Source organism: Danio aesculapii, chromosome 23 (genome assembly GCF_903798145.1).
Source record: "Danio aesculapii chromosome 23, fDanAes4.1, whole genome shotgun sequence".
Lineage (NCBI taxonomy): Eukaryota > Metazoa > Chordata > Actinopteri > Cypriniformes > Danionidae > Danio > Danio aesculapii.
The window spans coordinates 16,965,130-16,974,835 of NC_079457.1; positions in this window are offsets into that span (position 1 = coordinate 16,965,130).

Below are 9,706 nucleotides of genomic sequence, written 5' to 3' on the forward strand. Positions count from 1 at the left end.
TTTTTAAATGAATAATTTACTAATAACAAATAATAACTTGTTTGTCATTTAATACAGATTTTTTATTTTTATTAGGATAAGTTTAGGTTAATTAACCAGGATTTTGGATCATTTTAATTTGAGGATGATTATGTCGATGATAATATTTATTATTATTTAATAAAAATTTCCTGATGTTAAAATTGGATCCAAACCCCTCCCATTTTGAGGCCGACTGCAGCGTGAAGTAGGAGTGCCATTTCCCCACCCACTGAATTGATTGACAGCCGCATGTTAACATGTCTCCATAGTAATGCGTATAATCATATCAACAAGACAGGACATGTGCATAGCAACTGGGCTTAAAAGATCTGTTGAGTGCACTGTAATCATCAATCATCAACAAATGGGATCAAGAATGAGTTTTACAAGTTTAAAACATTTTTGTATTGTAAAATTTTGCATGTTCATGAAATACAGCGATTTTTACCGTCTTTACTTTATCACCACAGACGATTGTCAGTACAATTATAAAAGAATACGCTTCAATCCCGATTTGTGGACATTAAATCAGGTTTATTTTATACATTAACATAACAGATATCCAAACAGGTAGTGTATATTAACGTGTATCCTGTTACGATTTAATGCAAAAACAGTGCAAAGTTAAACGTGCACTGTGTGTGTACACTGTTTGTGTGTGTGTGTGTCTCTGCGTGAACTTTTTTACAACAATGTGATTCATCATTCTCATCGACTCATTAACATCAAAATACTATAGGGTACAGATTTGTAGGAGATTAAGTCTTATATTAATACAAGATGTGACTTCCCAGGATTTCAGGTCCATTTTTGCAAAACCTTAGATCACATAAACCTTGGTTAATTTATGTATTCTTCTATTATTATTATTACTTTGTGTATTTTTATGTCTTCTTTTTGATCTTCATTATGTGCTGTGATGTTGAGAAATTTGTTGGTTGTAATCTGTGGTCATTGTTATGTTGTTTTGTTTTGTTAAAGGCAAAAAAAATCCATCAAAATACAAATACATCAAATAATCTTTGGTAAAGTTCTTACTGTAGTATTTCTGACAAAAGTTACATGAGATCTGTTTCCTTCATGTCTGTCACTGTGCTGTTTATCTGATGCAGCCGAGACGGAGATTGAGGCACACTTTGACAGGCATGTGGGAATAATGGGGTGAACTAGCATTAAGGCACAGGCAACAAAAACAGCTACAATGTATTCAAAGCAGAAAATTCTAATGTTCTGAAAGGTATTATAAATAATCTGATGGGTGTTTTGAGCCAAAAGTTTACAGACGCATTCTGGAGACACAAAAGTCTTATATTAAATCTTAAAAAAGGGGTAAAATAGGTGCCCTTTAACTATTTGTTTATTAGCATTAATGGTGTTTAATAATGTTGATGGCCGGCATAATTTGGCAATTTAGCTTTTCTTGTATTTTATTTTATCTTGTAATTAAAGTTCTGGGTGGCATCTTCAAAGAGTAACACTGGTAGTGCGTCCAAATGTTATAAACAGACCTGTTAAATTAACATCGCAAAACCATCCAAAGCCATGCCCTCAGCGCCCATTCACAAAGTACTGTTCATTTTACAACTGCATATCCTCCCCTCACCTCAGCACGGCCAAAAATACCCAGTTCCTGTATTTTAAGCACTTTAGTTTTAGCCTGGCTGAGCTATTGGCTCTACAGGGCAGCAAATGCATGCTCTAAAAACCAGACCTCCATGAGCTGCAGGAAACTAAAGCCAACGCGGCACTGCTGTGGGACCCGGCGAGCCTTTAACACCAGACATCCAGAGCCAAGATGGCGCCCCTGCAGTAGAACCGAGCCTCTACTGGGGTCTCATTTAAACAGGCCCGGTATTTTGTAATGGATCTGGGCGAAACTCAGAGGATGAGCCGTGATATTTCTGCCCACAGACTCTCTGAAGGGAGTGGAAAAGGATTTGTGTGTGTGTCGTGGCAATGGCGTATAATAACGGCGTCTAGGAGGGAGATTAATGTGTGGAGTTATTGGTGTAATGATGGAGTCGGCTCTCCGGGCTTCAGCTTCCAACAGATGAAATTAATGAAGTACCTATTCACATCCAGGACATGCAAGAGACCAAGTAGACAGGAAAATGACTGTGTGTACTTTGTGACTGGTGTGCAGTACACGATTGGTGTATTTTAGGATGGTTGGCTTTTGGATGGTGAATATGGATGTATCTGTTTACATGTGTACAGTAGTGCTTATAAATGTCAAGGAGAGAGCTAGTGGAAATGTTATAGGGTGTTTAATGAGGAGAAGTTCATGATTCAGGTTCCTCCTAATCATTCCAGACTCTTAACGATTCAATTTAATGGTTCTTTTTAGTGTGTTTAATGCTGGCATGAAATGAACTCAGTGAATCTATTTTCTTTAAAGGCATATTACTGATTTCATTGTAAACGAAGCTTTTATGCATTTGCTTTTTTATTTGATGTAGTGATTTTTAATCAAATCATCATTGTTGTGATTTAATTATCTGGGAAAATCTTTCTAGGGATGTAGTCTGGAAACTGGCTGCAAACATACATTCAGACATGCCTCAGTTTGTTTAACAATATTTTTGAAAGTGTCTATTTAGTGTTCCCAAATATCTTTTATGGCAAAATCATGGTGAAATGTTTTTTCATTTAGCATATCAAATGCACTCACCGGCCACTTTATTAATTACACCTTACTAGTACCGGGTTGGACCACCTTTTGCCCTCAGAACTGACTTAATCCTTTGAGGTAGATTCTATTGGATTGAAATCTGATGGCTGTGGGAGTTTGAGTACAGTCAACTCATTGTCATGTTCAAGAAACCAGTCTGAGGTGATTTGCGCTTTATGGCATTGAGCGTTATCCTGCTGGAAGCAGCCATCAGAAGATGGGTACACTGTGGTCATAAAGGCATCGACATGGTCAGCAACAATACTCAGGTAGGCTGTGACGTTGACATGATGCTCAATTGGTACTATTGGGCCCAAAGTGTGCCAAAAAATATTCCCCAAAAGATTACACCACCACCACCACCACCACCAGCCTGAACCGTTGATACAAGGCAGGATGGATCCATGATTTCATGTTGTTGATGCCAAATTCTGACCATCCGAATGTGGCAGCAGAAATTGAGACTCATCAGACCAATATACCTATTTCTTTTTTTTAGCATATAATGATATTCTTATATATTTTTTGCCATGTACTATTATGGTGCTGAAATAATGATTTCAGTCTTCTGTAAATCATGGCATAACTGTAAAGATGAGCAGTAAACTGAAGTACAGGAAAGAATTATTACACTTTTATTGCTTTTTGAATATCACTTTGACTTTGAGGAATGGATTTAAAATCAATAACTAACAAACAAAGATACACATCTCATGTGAACCAACAGTGACTACGTTTACATGGACATCAGTGATCAAATTATTTGCCTTAATCTGAATAAGACAATAATATGATTAAGGCGTTTACATGAGTTGCTTCTTGAATGTTCCTATCATGATCCTGTATTACATGTTATAGCACATAATTCGATTAACGTCATTGTGTCACCACGCTATTTACATTTCCTCCAGAGTTTCATGTAATTTTGGGTTTTCATTTTTAATTTGTCGACTTTAACTGCAGTTTGTCATTTTCATTCAGGAACTTTTCATGAGTGCCCCTGTGACAATTGAGATATTGGATACGAGCATGAACTGCTGGAGGAGTGTTGTTTAATGTAATTTGATACCGCACACCGTTTGGATGGGAAATAGAATTTGAAATTTTGCGATGCAGGTGCCTGTGGTCCTTCACTGACTCGTTAGGTGCAGAGAATAGTGTCAAACAGCCGTGTATGGAATCTCCTGTCACAAAATGTGGTGAAAATCCTACATGACTGTAATAGTTTCATTAAGGTGTTTACATGCCTGTACTGCACTTTAATAATGCGACTAAACTAGGAATACTCCACATGTCTTAACTGGATTTGTTTAATACGATTATGACTAACTCAGATCAAGGTAATCAAAAATTGCTGTTGACATGGAGGACTCTTAATCAGAGTACGGATTATTGGTGCCCATGTAAACGTACTCTGTGAGTAACAGTAATTAATGTTCGATTCAGTAGTAAGACCAAACTTGAAGCCGTTTGTTATTAGTTTGCTAAAAAGGACCAGAACTGAACCACGTTATTCTGTTATTCCATTAAAGTATGTAACTGATTCTGATTTAATAATTGCTTTTCACACTGAGCTTATTTGATGTTCTTAAGACTGCTTTTAACCTTTGAAAAAAAAAAAAACGTTTTACAATTGTAAATGCACTGCTTTATATTTGTATTTACCCAAATGCAAGCAAATTTTACCAAATTAATACCTATTTAGAGTGCCAAAGTTGCTGTGTGAAGCAATGCAGTGTTAAAATATCACAGCTACATGCTTAGCAATGGACAGCCTTATATTCACATGGAATAAACCGTTACGAAAACATAATATGATTAAATTTAACAGTACCCTTTACATAAAGAGCCTCAAGACCCTTTATTTAAACAGGATTGTGCTGTATCCATCCAATCAGTGATGCTGACACACAAAAATGCAAATTAGCTAGCTAGCCAACGTTAAGTATTGTACAATGTTAATATTACCCTCAGTAAACAAATATTCTGGATTAATTGCTAACCCTGGATAAATGATGAGCTTTATGAAATGTGAAGCAAGATAACCCAGGAAATGAGGCTTTATAATGAATCAGGGTTAAATATTTCAAGTGTGGAAAAAGTGCATGTGTGTGATAGGAATATTCTGCTGTAAGCAAAACAATTAGGTGTTGACAGAAATGCCTTCATCTCTAATACACGCCTAACAGTCTTTCCATAAAAACCACAAGTTCACCTCCCTCTGCTGTTTGAACAGAGTCAGCTGACCCCAACGGGCAAAAAAAAAAAAAGAATGATTGGCAGGTCGATGCGGGGCCTGTATTAAAAGCAGTTGGGTCCACAAGAGGAGAAAAACACTGAGAGAATGAGAGAGATTATGGAAAAATATGGTCATAAATATGATAAAATGGTTAGTCGAGTGATTACTTTAAGTTTCCAGACAGTCATTCAAAGTTGAAGTGTGTACATTTTTGGATGAATATTTTATTGAAATACTTTCTTCAATTTCATCCTAATGTATAGAGATAACTATATGAAAGTAATTTGCAGCTCTGCATGAACCATTAGTTGAGAGAGAACTTAATTATACCTGTTGTTTTCTAAAGAAACAGCATCAGTACCAGTTCACTAATTTGATGCCAGTGTCTCTGATTCTGAAATCTCCTTGAAAGTCAGTGGTTATATTTACCAGACTTCATTGAGTGTGGAGCATGGCCAGCCTCACTAAGCAGGCGTTTTAAACGGCCGAGGTGCAAATCTACTGCCCATGCGCCAAGAGGGTGTCAATTTTTCCTTGGCTGACTGGCGGACTAGCAGATCAATAAAGTTAATTTAAAACATTCACACTCTGCCATCTGAAATCAACCATTTAATGACTCTCTGTTCCAGTAAAACTGCAAAAGGGCCCTTCGGATTTACAGCAACAATAAGAGGGAAGAGAGAGGAGAGGGGGAGAAAAACACGGTCACCCAAACGCAGTCGGAAAACGAGAGCATAAAAAGACAAAAGAAAGGAAACTATGGCTCTTTGTTTTGCTTTCACCGCAGACCAAGTGGTTTAAGAGCTCATTATTGACAGTAAAGGAACAAATGCAGATGAAAGGTACAAACACAAGCCTCTTGATGTCTGTTTTAAGAAGAAATAGACCAAATAGAGGAATAAACTGTGCTGGGGACTGTAAAAAATGTTTTATTGATGCGACTTTTTATATACTTTTTAAATGTGAAGTGTCTAATTTCTGTGCCACTATAGCATCACCAGCGCAAAACGAAGAAAGAAAGATTTTAAAGAGGTTTCTGAACACGGCCTTTTTTTTTGCTAATGGTCAAACAAACAGATAATCCAGCCTTCAAAGTCATACCATTGGTTGAATTTAGACAGGTCAGGTTTAATGTTTTTAAAGTTACACAGAACCCAAAGTTTTTACGTTTTTTTTTTTTACCCAAGTTACATATGTTTATAGTCTTTATATGTTCAGCTGGTATTAAAAATGAAGTTTAACAGTCAATATTTAATCTTATGTTCTGGTTGTAAGTTGAGCTCAGTTGACAGCATTAGTGGTTTAAGTTAATTTTCTTTATTTCTGATTAGAAGAAGGAATGCAATGCTTATAGTTTATAGCTTATAGTCAACTCAAACTCAAAGAATAGGCTTGTTAACACTTTTAATGTCTTGTGACTAGTAAAATAGCAAATAGAATGCCAAGTTAAATGTAGTATTTTTTTACTGCAATCAAATATTTGTTTTTTTTTTTATTTTTATTTTAGTTTCGGTTCAGGCACCATACAGATACTGGTACTGTTTCAAAAGTATTGATTTGGCACTGCTATCATGAAACACTTGATGGCACTTGAAATGATACACAAGCCTTTTTGGGAAACACAAACCTCTTTGCAAACCAAGAAATGAAATCCAGTTAAAGGCGAATAGAATTGTTAATATACCAGACTGCCACAGTAGATGCTAAGTGCGATTTAAATCTTTCCAATATGTATCACATGAATTACAATAACAACACTTACAATACCGGTCAAAAGTTTGGGGTCAGTAAATGTTTTAAAATAAACTTCTTCTGCTCACCAAGGCTGCATTTATTTAATCAAAAGTACAGCACAAATTGTAAAATTGTGAAAGGTTATTGCACTATAAAATAAATGTTCAAAAGGAGTTTATCATTTGATTTAATCAAGTTATTCCAGTTATTCCAGTGATTTTATAGATGAATTTCCAGCTTCATTACTCCAGTCTTCAGAGTCGCATGATCCTTCAAAAAATCACTCCAATATTCATTATTATTGTTATTATTATTATTATTATTATTATTATTATTAATATTATTATTATTAATTACTTAAATTATTAAATAAAATTGTTCATGTAAAAAAAAAAAAAAAACGACTCCAAACTTTTCACCGGTAGTGTATGTATTTGCTCTATTTTAAGTATTTTGAATGAATTGTGGTTACTACACTTACAATCTTAAAATGGTTGCAATTTTTTTTTTCAGCAGTTCTTCAGATTAATCAATTTGGCTTTCCCAAAAATGTTTTTTGAGAACTCTTCAATGAATGGTTGTTAAAGAACCGTAATAATCTAAAAATCTTTTCTGTTTCCTTTGTTAAAGACTCTTCAAGAAACCATTAATTCCAATAAAGAACCTTAAATTCTGAGAGCTATACTGCACCTAGAATAGTTTGTGAAGAAAGCAGATGCTTCTAGTCAAAGCAAAATATCATAAAGTTTGAAGCCATGCACCTTACTGATCCCTCTGACACACTCCATGTGTTCCTCTTTTGTAAAGGGAGTTGTGTTTTATCTTAACATGTTCACTATGTGTGCATATACACCTGCGGCTGACACGTTAAAGACCTCACATCTTTACAATGCTCTAATTGGGCCATGCCTTCATAAAACACTGAGAGAATGAATTACCTAACTATACACTCATCCACACTGGTTGGCCCTCGCTTGTTTCTAATTACTTGAGCAATGATTTGTCTCTCATTTAAAAGAGTGAAGTCATATTCTCGACTCCTCGGGTTTTCCAGTGAACCTTTCTGTGGCCGGAACAGGGCCGGTTTGCCGTGATCGTCCCCCGGAGAAGACCGTACCTCCTGCAAACTCTTTTCCTAATCCTGAAGACCACACGACACGCACCATAAACACTCGTTACACCATCCGTCATACACCAAAAACACACACACCACTCTCTCGCTCACACTAATTCTCCACAGGACCTCAGGGAGACGCGCATTCATCATCATCCGGAGATAAGCTTGTGCTAATACACACTAGCCGATGACTGCTCTGTGTTTATGAAGCGAAACGGCAGAACTTCCCGTTTTCACCTTGACAATTAAATTAGCCGAACGAGGGCCGGGAGGGGGTGAAAGATGGATGATATCATCTCCTTTTTTTACAGTGATGTCTTACTTTGGCTTTACATTAAGAGAAAATCCCTTTAACAGCTGTGCCTGTTTTAGCGAGTGGACTTTTCAGAGATAGCATTACCAGCTCTCTTTATTTTATGTGTCAGCAGAAGAAAAGCAGCGTATCTTAACAAGCAAGCATGGAATCGATTAGGCTCGGGGTCCTTGCTCTTTTTACCCTTTTCTTTTCCCTCCTCAGCACAACAATATTATGTCAATTTTTCACTTTGGTTCTTTGAATGCGATATTCGTCAAGACTCGTTGCTGACAGCTCGCATCCCCCCTCAGACGGACGTGTGTGTTTTGGTTTGTCGTACGTTTATTTGGAGAGTCTATGTGGGATTTCTCAAGCCAGTTGGAAAGTGTGTGTGTGTGTTGCAGGGTGCTGTTATCTTGCTAATTTGGTTTAATTTGATAACCGATTGGCAGATTTGTTCATGCTTAGTCAGACCAGCTGTGTGCGCCTTGTATATTTTGGTTGATTCCAAAGAAATGCGCAACAGGTTTTTGATTGCTGCCTTTGAGTATTTAAGAATTACTTTAGGAACATATTTGCATTCATTGTGTTCATTCATTTTTGTTCATTATAGTGCATTCAAAAAGTTTTAACCATCTGTAAAAAAACATTTATATAATATAAAAAAAAATAAGGTTAATTTGTATTACCTTTTGATAATAATTAACTTAATCAATAGAAACTATGAATGCACAATATATCGGCGGCCATATCGATATTGGCTGAAAAAGGCTATTTTAAATGTTATCGATATCGGTCCGATATTAAAATTAGGCTGATATATTTAAGCCGATAAATTACGTAATTTTACAGAACTGCCTGTCTTGTAAGCACGAGAGAGTCTTGCATGAGTGTAGTAATCAAAGTGTCAAATGACCAACAATTTTACATTACTGTAACATTTTTTATTTGAGAACATTTGAGCTGGTTTCAGTTCTTAGTTCTTTCATTTTCATTTTTAACATATATTTATTTAACTTGTTTGTTAATAAAATTCAGTTTTGTCATTTAACCTATTATTTTTATGCAACAGTCAAGTTGCTTAGTAATTTTCAATGAAGAAAAGGTCATTTATTTTTGGTATGCTGATTTGATTGTGAATATAGGTATATATGATCACCTTGCAATTTTGAAATTATTGCTTTTTTGCTTTGAGTAGGCTATTCTAAGATCAGATTAAACTTTTATGAAGTTTTTAAAATAAAATCAGGGTAACACTTTATTTTTATGGTCCAATTGAATATTCGTAGACTGTCTGCTTAATATCTGTTAATACTACTCCTTCAACAGACATTTAACTATAAGAAACTCTGCAAGTACATGTCAACTTACACTAACCCTAACCACAATCCTAACCCCAACCTAACAGTCTACTTATAATCTAATGAGAACAAGTTAGCATGTAGATGCAATGTAACTTAAATTCAACAAATGGACCAAAATCAGTTGTTTTCTGTACAAAAATATAACATTTTTAGAGATTTAAATTTATCCGCCTGTATATTGGTTTTCAGCCTCCAAATTGAAAGATTTATTGAATATCGGTATCGGGCAAAAAATCCAATTTGTGCATCCCTAATAGAAACTTAA